Source organism: Cervus elaphus, chromosome X (genome assembly GCF_910594005.1).
Source record: "Cervus elaphus chromosome X, mCerEla1.1, whole genome shotgun sequence".
Classification (NCBI taxonomy): domain Eukaryota; kingdom Metazoa; phylum Chordata; class Mammalia; order Artiodactyla; family Cervidae; genus Cervus; species Cervus elaphus.
The window spans coordinates 46,747,221-46,759,458 of record NC_057848.1 but is presented as its reverse complement, the minus strand read 5'-3'; positions in this window follow the sequence as shown (position 1 = coordinate 46,759,458).

The following is a 12,238-nucleotide window of genomic DNA, read 5'->3' as shown; positions in this document are numbered from 1 at the left end:
TAGGAATAAATATAACAAGGATGCAAACTATATTCTTTTTTTTCATTTATTTTTATTAGTTGGAGGCTAATTACTTTACAGTATTGTAGTGGTTTTTGTCATACATTGACATGAATCAGCCATGGATTTACATGTATTCCCCATCCTGATCCCCCCTCCCACCTCCCTCTCCACCCGATTCCTCTGGGTCTTCCCAGTGCACCAGGCCCGAGCACTTGTCTCATGCATCCAGCCTGGGCTGGTGATCTGTTTCACCCTAGATAATATACATGTTTCGATGCTGTTCTCTCAAAACATCCCACCCTCGCCTTCTCCCACAGAGTTATACAGAGTGAAGTAAGCCAGAAAGATAAAGACCAATACAGTATACTAACGCATATATATGGAATTTAGAAAGATGGTAACGATAACCCTATATGCAAAACAGAAAAAGAGACACAGATGTGCAAACTATATTCTTAAGACTACAAAACATTGTTGAAAAGAAGTTAAATAAGGTATAAATAAATAGAAAGACATTCAATAGTCATGTATCAGAAGACTTACTGTCATTAAGATGGCAACACTTTCCCAACTGATCTATAGGTTCAACCCAGTCTGTACCAGAATTCCAGCTAGCTTCTTTGTAGAAATTCACAAGGTAGTCGTAAAACTCTTATGGAAGTTCAGGGGACCCAGAATAGCTAAAATAACGTCGAAGAGGAAGAACAAAGTTGGAGGCCTCACATTTTCTGATTTCAAAAGTGTTGACAATGCAAAAATAATCAAGACAGTGAGGCACAGGTTTAAGGATAAACATAGATAAATGGAATGGAATTGAGAACCTATAAATAAACCCTCACATTTATAGTCCATTAATTTTCAATGAGATTACCAAAACAGTTCAATGAGGGAAAAATAGTCTCTTCAGCAAATAGTCCTAGGACAACTGAATATTGACATGTGAAAGAATGATGTCAGACCCCTGCCTCACCTGACATACAAGAATTAATTTGAAATGGATCAAAGACCTAAATGTAACAGCTAAAACTATAAAACTTGTAGAAGAAAAAAAGAAGTAAATCTTCATGATCTTGGATTTGTCAGTGGTTTCTTAGATATCACACCATGTGCATTAGCAAAAAAAGGAAAAAAATAGATAATTTGGATTTGATAAAAATTAAAAACTTTTATGCTTCAAAGGATACTATCAAAAAAAAGTGAAAAGACAACCCATAAGAATGGAAGAAAATATTTGTGAATCATATATGTGATAAAGGACTTGTATCTGGATGACATAAATAAATCTTATAGTTCAATAATAAAAAAGACACACAACACAATTAAAAATTATGAGTGAACAAAATATGGCATATCCACACTATGAAATAATATCTGGCCATAAAAAAGGAATGGAGTTACAGTATGAATGAACTTTGAAAACACTATGCTCAGTCAAAGAACCTAGTCTTGAAAGACCATGTATTATGATTCAATGGTACAAAATGTCCAGAATAGGCAGTAAATTAGTGGTTGTATAGGTCTGTGGGGACTAGGAGGTAAAACGGTCATAGCTAAAGGATATAGAGCCTTCTTCTTGAGGGTGATGAAAATGTTCTAAAATTGATTATTGTAATGATTGCAAAACTCTGTATATACACTAAAAACATTGAACAGTACAATTTACATGTGTGAAATATTTGGTATGTTGCCATGATCATATAGTGATTAGTAGTCCACATTGTGTATTATATGAATTATATTTTAATACAGCTATTAACCCCCCCCCCCAAAAAGTCAGTTTTTTTGGACAGTACATATGATCTTGATAATGCTTTTATCTGAAAGAGATGGGAATACCAGACCACCTTACCTGCCTCCTCAGAAATCTGTATGCAGGTCAAGAAGCATCAGTTAGAACTGGACATGGAACAACAGACTGGTTCCAAATAAGAAAAGGAGTACGTCAAGGCTGTATATTGTCACCCTGCTTATTTAACTTTTATGCAGAGAGCATCATGAGAAACGCTGGGCTGGATGAAGTACAAGCTGGGATCAAGGTTGCTGGGAGAAATATCAATAACCTCAGATATGCAGATGACACCACCCTTATGGCAGAAAGCAAAGAAGAACTAAAGAGCCTCTTGATGAAAGTGAAAGAGGAGAGTGAAAAAGTTGGCTTAAAGCTTAACATTCAGAAAACTAAGATCATGGCATCTGGTCCCATCACTTCATGGCAAATAGATGGAGAAACAGTGGAAACAGTGGCTGACTTTATTTTGGGGGGCTCCAAAATCACTGCAGATGGTGACTGCAGCTGTGAAATTAAAAGATGCTTACTCCTTGGAAGAAAAGTTATGACCAACCTAGACAGCATATTAAAAAACAGAGACATTACTTTACCAACAAAGGTCCATCTAGTCAAGCTATGGTTTCTCCAGTAGTCATGTATGGATGTGAGAGTTGGCCTATAAAGAAAGCTGAGCACCAAAAGATCATACATCATGACCAAGTGGGCTTTACCCCAGGGTTGCAAGGATTCTTCAATATGCGCAAATCAATCAATGTGATACACCACATTAACAAATTGAAAGATAAAAACCATATGATTATCTCAGTAAATGCAGAGAAAGCCTTTGACAAAATTCAACTTCCATTTATGATAAAAACCCTCCAGAAAACAGGCACAGAAGGAACATACCTCAACATAATAAAAGCCATATATGATAAACCCACAGCAAACATTATCCTCAATGGTGGAAAACTGAAAGCATTTCCCCTAAAGTCAGGAACAAGACAAGGGTGCCCACTCTCACCACTGCTATTCAACATAGTTTTGGAAGTTTTACCCACAGCAATCAGAGAAGAAAAAGAAATAAAAGTAATCCAGATAGGAAAAGAAGAAGTAAAACTCTCACTGTTTGCAGATGACATGATCCTCTACATAGAAAACCCTAAAGACTCTATCAGAAAATTACTAGAGCTAATCAATGAATATAGTAAAGTTGCAGGATATAAATTAACACACAGAAATCCCTTGTATTCTTATATACTAACAATGAGAAAACAGAAAGAGAAATTAAGGAAACAATTCCATTAACCACTGCAGAGAAAGGAATAAAATACTTAGGAATAAATCTACCTAAAGAAACAAAAGACCTATATATAAAAACTATAAAACACTGATGAAAGAAATCAAAGATGACACAGATAGATAGAGAAATATACCATGTTCATGGATCAGAAGAATCAATATAGTGAAAATGAGTATACTACCCAAAGCAATCTGTAGATTCACTGCAATCCCTATCAAGCTACCAACAGTATTTTTCACAGAACTAGAACAAATAATTTCACAATTTGTATGGAAATACAAAAAACCTCGAATAGCCAAAGCAATCTTGAGAAAGAAGAATGAAACTGGAGGAATCAACCTGCCTGACTTCAGGCTATACTACGTAGATATAGTCATCAAGACAGTATGGTACTGGCACAAAGACAGAACTATAAATCAATGGAACAAAATAGAAAGCCCAGAGATAAATCCATGCACCTATGGACACCTTATCTTTGACAAAGGAGGCAAGAATATACAATGGAGAAAAGACAATCTCTTTAAGAAGTGGTGCTGGGAAAACTGGTCAACCACTTGTAAAAGAATGAAACTAGAACACTTTCTAACACCATACACAAAAATAAACTCAAAATGGATTAGAGATCTAAATGTAAGGCCAGAAACTATAAAACTCCTAGAGGAAAACATTGGCAAAAAACTCTCTGATGTTAATCATAGCAGGATCCTCTATGACCCACCTCCCAGAGTAATGGAAATAAAAGCAAAAATAAACAAATGGGACCTAATTAAACTTAAAAGCTTTTACGCAATGAAGGAAACTATAAGCAAGGTGAAAAGACAGCCTTCAGAATGGGAGAAAATAATAGCAAATGAAGCAACTGACAAAGAATTAATCTCAAAAATATACAAGCAACTCCTGCAGCTCAATTCCAGAAAAATAAGCGACCCAATCAAAAAATAGGCCAAAGAACTAAACAGACATTACTCCGAAGAAGACATACAGATGGCTAACAAACACATGAAAAGATGCTCAACATCACTCATTATCAGAGAAATGCAAATCAAAACCACAGTGAGGTACCATCTCATGCTGGTCAGAATGGCTGCTATCAAAAAATCTACAAACAATAAATGCTGGAGAGGGTGTGGAGAAAAAGGAACCCTCTTATGCTGTTGGTGGGAATGCAAACTAGTACAGCCACTATGGAGAACAGTGTGGAGATTCCTTTAAAAACTGAAAATAGAACTGCCATATGACCCAGCAATCCCACTGCTGGGCATACACACCAAGGAAACCAGAATTGAGAGAGACACGTATACCCCAATGTTCATCACAGTACTGTTTACAATAGCCAGGACATGGAAGCAACCTAGATGTCCATCAGCAGATGAATGGATAAGAAAGCTGTGGTACATATACACAATGGAATATTACTCAGCTATTAAAAAGAATGCATTTGAATCAGTTCTAATGAGGTGGATGAAACTGGAGCCTATTATACAGAGTGAAGTAAGTCAGAAAGAAAAACACCAATACAGTATATTAATGCATATATATGGAATTTAGAAAGATAGTAACAATGACCCTATATGCGAGAGAGCAAAAGAGACACAGATGTAAATAATAGACTTGTGTACTCTGTGGGAGAAGGCAAGGGTGGGATGATTTGAGAGAATAGCATTAAAACATGTATATTATCATATGTGAAATAGACTGCCAGTTCAGGTTCGATGCATGAGACAGGGTGCTCAGGGCTGGTGGACTGGGATGACCCTGAGGGATGGGATGGGGAGGGAGGTGGGAGGGTCAGGATGGGGAACACATGTACACCCATGGCTGATTCATGTCAATGTATGGCAAAAACCACCATGATATTAGCCTCCAATTAAAATAATTAGCCTCCAATTAAAGTAATTAATTACTAAACTAAAGTAAATTAATTAGTATTTACTTTAAATACTAATTAAATTAGTATTTACTATTAGTAAATAGTAAATTAGTAGTAAATAGTAAAATAAATAATAGTAAATAAAGTAAATAATAGTAAATAGTAAAATAGTAAATTTAGTAAATTAGTATTGCTATTAGTATTTAAATACTAATTAAATTATTATTTACTTTAAATACTAATTAAATTAATTAAAGTAAATTAATTATTAAAGTATTAGCCTCCAAGTAAAGTAATTAGCCTCCAATTAAAGTGAAGTCGCTCAGTCATGTCTGACTCTTTGGAACCCATGGACTATAGCCTACCAGGATCCTCAGTCCATGGGATTTTCCAGGCAGGAATACTGGAGTGGGTTGCCATTTCCTTCTCCATGGGATCTTCCCGACCCAGGGATCGAACCCGGGTCTCCCGCATTGTAGGCAGACGCTTTACCGTCTGAGCTACCAGGGAAGCCCAGCCTCCAATTAAATTAAAAAAAAAAAAGAAAACTGAGCACCAAAGAATTGATGCTTTTGAACTGTGGTGTTGGAGAAGACTCTTGAGAGTCCCTTGGACTGCAAGGAGATCCAACCAGTCAATCCTAAAGGATATCAAGCCTGAATATTCATTGGAAGGACTGATGCTGAAGCTGAAACTCCAGTACTTTGGCCACCTGATGCAGAGAACTGACTCATTGAAAAGGACCCTGATGCTGAGAAAGATTGAGGATGGGAGGAGATGGAGATGATAGAGGATGAGATGGTTGGATGGCCTCACTGAGTTGATGGACATGAGTTTGAGTAAACTCCGAGAGTTGGTGATGGACAGGGAGGCCTGGCATGCTGCAGTCCATGGGGTCACAATGAGTTGAACATGACTGAGTGACTGAACTGATCCTGAGGAATAGGGCTTCCCAGATGACTCAGTGGTAAAGAACCCACCTGTCAGTGCAACAGATGTAAGAGATGTGGGTTTGATCCCTAGGTTGGGAAGATCCCCTGGAGGAGGGCATGGCAACCCACTCCAGTATTCTTGCCTGGGAAATTCCATGGACAGAGGAACCTGATAGACTAGTCCATGGGGTCACAAAAGAGTCAGGCACACATCTGAACAACAACAATCCTGAGGAATAGTGGCTAAGATATTCATATTAAGAACATTTGACCTATAAAAAATAGTGGTGGGGTTGGAGCTTCTCCTTTTTATTTGGAAACTTTTCTCATATTATGGGTTTGATGACAAGGAAGCTCTTATAGTAATATTGATATAATTTAAAAATACAAAACAGAGGCTTCCCGTAATTGTGGAGGAATGAAGTGGTCAAATGAATCTTCTTGCAGGTAGCAATTATAAAAATTGATTTAAAAAACTTGTTAAGGACACTGGAATGTGCACAAAATCAGACAGAAGGAAAAACATGCCAACTGCAAGGGACAAAAGTTGTAAGTTTGTGACTTTCTGGTTTGCAGACATTTCCTAACCCCCATGACTATGGCTAAAAGAAACAGAGGAGAACTTCCCTGGTGGTAGAGTGGTTAAGAATCTGTCTGTCAATGCTGGGGACACTGGTTCAAACCCTGGTCTGGGAAGACCCCATGTGCTGCAGGGCAGCTAAGCCCATGTGCTACATCTACTGAGCCTGTGCTGTAGAGTGCTCATGCTGCAACTACTGTAGCCCACACACTATAGAAGCCAGTGCTCCACAAGAGAAGCTACTGCAATGAGAAGCCTGCACACCACAACTAGAGTGTAGCTCCTGCTTGCCGCAACCAGAGAAAGCCCACGTGCAGCAGTGAAGACCCAGTGCAACCAATAAATAAATTTAAAAGAAGAAAAACAGGGGAGAAGCACAGCCTTATTGGTTCAAGGTACATTTCAAGGCTGGAAAATCAGCTGGAAGTTTAAAAGGGGAAATCCTACTAGCAGGAAGCGAGTTACAGAAAGAGTGAGACTCAAATTTTGAATACAAGTTCTTCAAAATCCTTTTGACAGTTTAAGTCTGCAGGTGAAAGAGAGGATTCATAAGACCCAACACAAAACAGGTAAAGACCAGAGAGAAATCTATATTTGAAATAAGGAGCTACATAGAGCAAGATCTGAGCATTTGCTTTATTTGCTTGGGTTGAACCTGAGCCATGGCAGTGAGAATCCTGAGTCCTAACCACTGGACAACCAAGGAATTCCCATGGTTTAGTGTAACTTTAAAAAAATAATGTTTATTTTTATTTTTAAAATCAACTGAATTGAGGTATATTTTATGTGTTTTAAAACTTTTAATAATACAGAGAGGTCCATGTATCCTTCTCCCAGTTTCCCCCAATGGTTATATCTTACATAATTATAATACAGTATCAAAACCAGGAAATTGACATTGATAGACTATGCATGCATAGTTCTATGTCATTTTGTCACATGTAGATTTTGGTAACCTCCATCACAATCAAGATAAATAGCGATCCTGTTACCACAAGATCTCCCTTATGCTACCCTTTTATAATCATAGTCACCCTTCCCTCCTCACCATTCCTAACCTCTGATAAACAAAATCTTTTTTCCATTACTACAGTTTTATCACATTGAGAATGTAAATAATGGACTCATACAGCATGTGAATTTTTTGACCGTATGAAATTGGCTTTTTCCCCCACTTAGCATAATACCCCTGAGATCCATGTGTTTTCAATATTTCATGCCTTTTTATTTCTGATTAGTATCCCATAGAATGGATGTGCCACAGATTATTTAACCATTCACCTACTGAGGGCCATTTTGGTTGTTTGCAGTTTGGGGCTATTACAAATAAAACTCCTGTGAAGATTTGTGTACAGATTTTTGTGTAGATATAAAATTTCACTTCCCTGGAATGAATGCCCAGGTATATGATTGCATTTTATATGGTAGTTGGATGTTCAATTTTATAAGAAACTGCCAAACTATGATCTTCCATTCAACATGCCTACTAGTAATGTATGAGAAATCCAGTTGTTCCATATCCTTGCCAGCATTTGATATTGTTGTTATTTTTTTTGCTGTTCTAATAGGTATGTATTTATATCTCATTGTGGTCTTAATTTGCATTTCCTTAATGGCTAGTGATGTTGAAAAATAATTTAAAAAATAACTGAAGGGAAATTCATACAACATAAACTAACCATTTGAATGTGGCATTTAATATGTATACAATGTTGTGAACCACCTCTATCTAATTCCAAAACATTTCCATCTCTCCAAAGTAAAACTTCTTACTCACTAAGCAGTTACTACTCAGTCTACCCTCCCCTTCCCCCAGCCCCGGCAGCCACCAATCTATATTCTACTTCTATGGATTTATGTATTCCAGATATTTTGTATAAATGGATTCATATAATATGTGGACTTTTTGTCTGGTTTCTTTCACTTAACATAATGTTTCACTTACAACTGATAGGGACAAAGTAATAAAGGGACAAAGTAGGTAATTAAATAATTAATCCCACTAGGGGATTACAGGTAGAAAAAAATATGGGAGACCTCTGTAAGTTAATAATTAGTCAAGAGAGCAGGTTTGATTAACCACAAAACCAAGCAGGCTTGTTTAGCAACAAAACCATGCAGCAGAAGCATGTGACATGCCCCAAAACAATAAAACAATGGTGACATGAGACCCACATCGTGTCCAGTGAGCTCAGTTAGTTAATGATCCCTAGGCCATGCTCTCTGCACACATAAAAACAATAATTTGTGGACCTAGCTTGACCATGGAGGGACAAGAAAACTCCTCTGCCCAACCTGGAGGAAGAGCTGATGATGAAAGCATGACATCTACTCAAGAAAGACAAAGAAGTTCTTCTCCCCCTCCCGACTGTTCCTTTGATTATAAAACTGTAGCTCGGTAAGTTCTTGGAGCGTAACATTTCTCACCAACCTGCTTGTAAACCTCATAAGCTTCCTATTCTAATAAATCACTTGTTATCTATCACTTTGCCTCTTGCTGAATTCTTTCTGCACTGAGACATAAAGGACTATGATACTGGAGCTCTTCAGAGCTCCTGAAACAACAACCAATGGTTTCACAATCATCCATGTTGTAACAGATGCCAGTACTTCATTCCTTTTTTAGTGGCCAAATTATATTCCTTTGCCTGTGTATATGATTTGTTGATATCCATTGGATATCCAAAATGTATATCCACTGATGGACATTTGGGCTGTTTCAACCTTGTTGCTATCATGAACAGTACTGCTATGAACATGCATGCACATGTACTGATTTGAGCACCTCTTTCATTTTTTTTGGATATATACTTAGCAGTGCCTTTTTTTTTTTTTAAAACTGAATGTATTCCCATCTGTGCTTAGATGAAGCAGCAGAAAACTGAAGCCCAGGGACTTGAAGTGCCAATAGATAGAGCTCAATGCCAGCAGGACAGCTGGTAGTTAGGTGTGAAACCTTAGAGGCAAGGAAACCACAGAAAGGTGGAGCTTCACCTATGTCCAAATTCTTAGTGGACTGTCAAATTATACAGACACATGGGAGACTCCACAGGGGTCAAGCTAAAAATATAAGTGGATAGCCATAAAAACAAAGCAGATATATAAGTTGCTGCATACCACAAGCAACACAAAGTTTGCATTTTCAGTTCAAGTAAGTTAACTGTCTACTATAATCAAAACTCAGTAATCAGAACATATCAGATTTCAGAATCACTATATTTTCTAGAATGTCTGATTTTCAACCCAAAATACTAACCATTGAGAGAAACAGAAAACCGAGACCCAGAGATAGGGGAAAAGCAGTCAATGAAGACTGACTCTGAGTGGGCCCAAATATAAGATTTGGCAGACAAAGACTTAAAGACATCTATTGTAGATGTGTTCAAAGAATTAAAGGAAATTTTTCAAAGAATTAAAGGAAAATGTGTATCAATGAATGAGAACATTGCAGTTAAGACATGGAAACTACAAAAAAAAACAAAGATTCCAGAGCTGAAAAATGACTGAAATAAATTTGCTAGTTGGGCTCAATAGCATATAGGAGATGGTAGAAGAATTTATGGGCTCAATCTCAAGAATCAATTTGAAAAACAAGAAAAATGAAGAGAAATGTGGGAGAATATTAAGCAGTCCAATGAATGTGTAATTGATGTCCCAGATGGGGAGAAGAAAAAAAAAAGGATAGAAAAAATATTTGAAGAAATAGTGACTGAAAAATTTAAAGGATATCAAATACACCTAATTATTTCTGACATCTTTTTTGTGAGTGCTTTGCAACAGGTTACAAAGTGGAGGAGCAGGCCTTTGGTGCTACCTAGTGGTCATCTAGGAAGTTCCAATTATAATTTGGGTATTAAAGAACACCTTGATGATTTTATTACTTCGAATCTTTGTGGCCCATCTCAGAGAAGGGCAACCTTAACAAGAGTTTCCAGTTAATAACACAGATGTCCCCAAAAAGAAGTGGCCCCAGCCTTGTCTGCGTTACTAATCAGGAAAAAATATAGTAACTAAAGTAACATGAAGAAGATTAATAATAATTTTGGCCACTTTACAACTGTGCAAGTCCTTATTGTTCTGTTTAATTACAATCATTTAACAGTTTTGAAGTATGAAAAATCAACATGAAAACAAGAAAGTTAACAGTCCCTTTTGAGTGATTGTATTTGGGTAGGGTGAGAAAAACAAACAAACTTTTGCCATCTGGGTAGAACATGCAGAAAGTAAATAACATTTTATACCCTCATGGTTGAGAACAAATCATATACTCAAAGACCACTTTTCTTTTTGAGTTCCCAGTCCTCTACTATACAAAGTTTCTATTTTTAAATCAAATAGTTTTAATGGATTTCAATATGTACACATCTAGATGCATGCACATACACTAAATAATGATAGATGACCACACTAAAGCTGTAAACATTAGTTTTCAAGTTAATCTTATAAGCATATCGTAAGACATTTTATTGCCTGGATTTTTGTTTAATCTATCTCCATAATCTAAATGTTATGAAGAATAAATATATTTATATGTTATAGTCAATTAAAAATAAACTTTTATGGTTACCAAGCATTTTAACTTTTTCTGGATCACTTCAGTCTATTTTATTTTAAGACTTTTGGCTGCGCTACATTTTCCTTGTGGTGTGTGGGCTTTCTCTAGTTGTGGTGCACAAGGGGCTTCTCTAGTTGTGATGGGCAGGCTTCTCTTGTTGTAGAATACCGGCTCTAGACTCCACAGGCTCAGTAGTTGGGGTACATGGGCACAGTAGTTGTGGCATGTGGACTTAGTTGCCCCACAGCATGTGGGATCATAGTTCTTCCACCAGGGATTGAACCCATGTCCCCTGCACTGGAAGGCAGATTCTCAACTATTGGACCACCAGGGAAGTCCCTGGATCTCTTCATTTTAACTTCTTTAAAAATTGTTGCACTTATATAATGCAATGAGTTTTGCATTTACCAACTGATAGCTGAGTTGGTAAAGAATCTGCCTGCAATGCAGGAGACCCAGGTTTCAGTCCTGGGTTGGGAAGATCTGCTGGAGAAGGGGATAGGTTATCCACTCCAGTATTCTTGGGCTTCCCTGGTGGCTCAGCTGGTAATGAATCCGCCCGCAATGCGGGAGACCTGGGTTTGATTCCTGGGTTGGGAAGATCCCCTGGAGAAGGGAAAGGCTACCCACTCCAGTATTCTGACCTGGAGAATTCCATGGAAGTCCGTGGGGTTTCAAAGAGTCCGACACGACTGAGTGACTTTCACTTTCACTTCATATAATGCAATGTTGCTAAAATCAGGAAGAAGACACTTAGCTTTGTTTTGAAGGGGATTCTGAATATGAAATAAGTTAAACATTTCTTTTACTGAAGTATGGTTGAGATTTAGCTTTTTTAAAACCAAATTTATCAAATCACTCTGATTTGTGAGAGGATTTATCTTGATTAGGAATATTAGATAAACTTAGAATTATACATTAATTCTTTTATAGTTATTTTAAAATGTTAAAAATACTTCACAGATATTTTTGTGTATGATTACTGGTGCTAGCTTGATATCTATTTTCGTTTCTCTCTTTTTACAACCCTTTACAACTAAGGGTTTGCAAGTAAGATTCCAAAATCTTTCTTTGTAACCTAGAATCCAAACATTTGACTACCTGAGCCTGTCAATTTCTGAATTGGAATTTTCTATGTGTGAAGAGTTTTCTTAAAGGGTCAGTACATTTAAAGCATCAGGAGTCCAGTTTCTTCTGTGGGAATTCTTGAGTTCTTTTCTTTTAGGT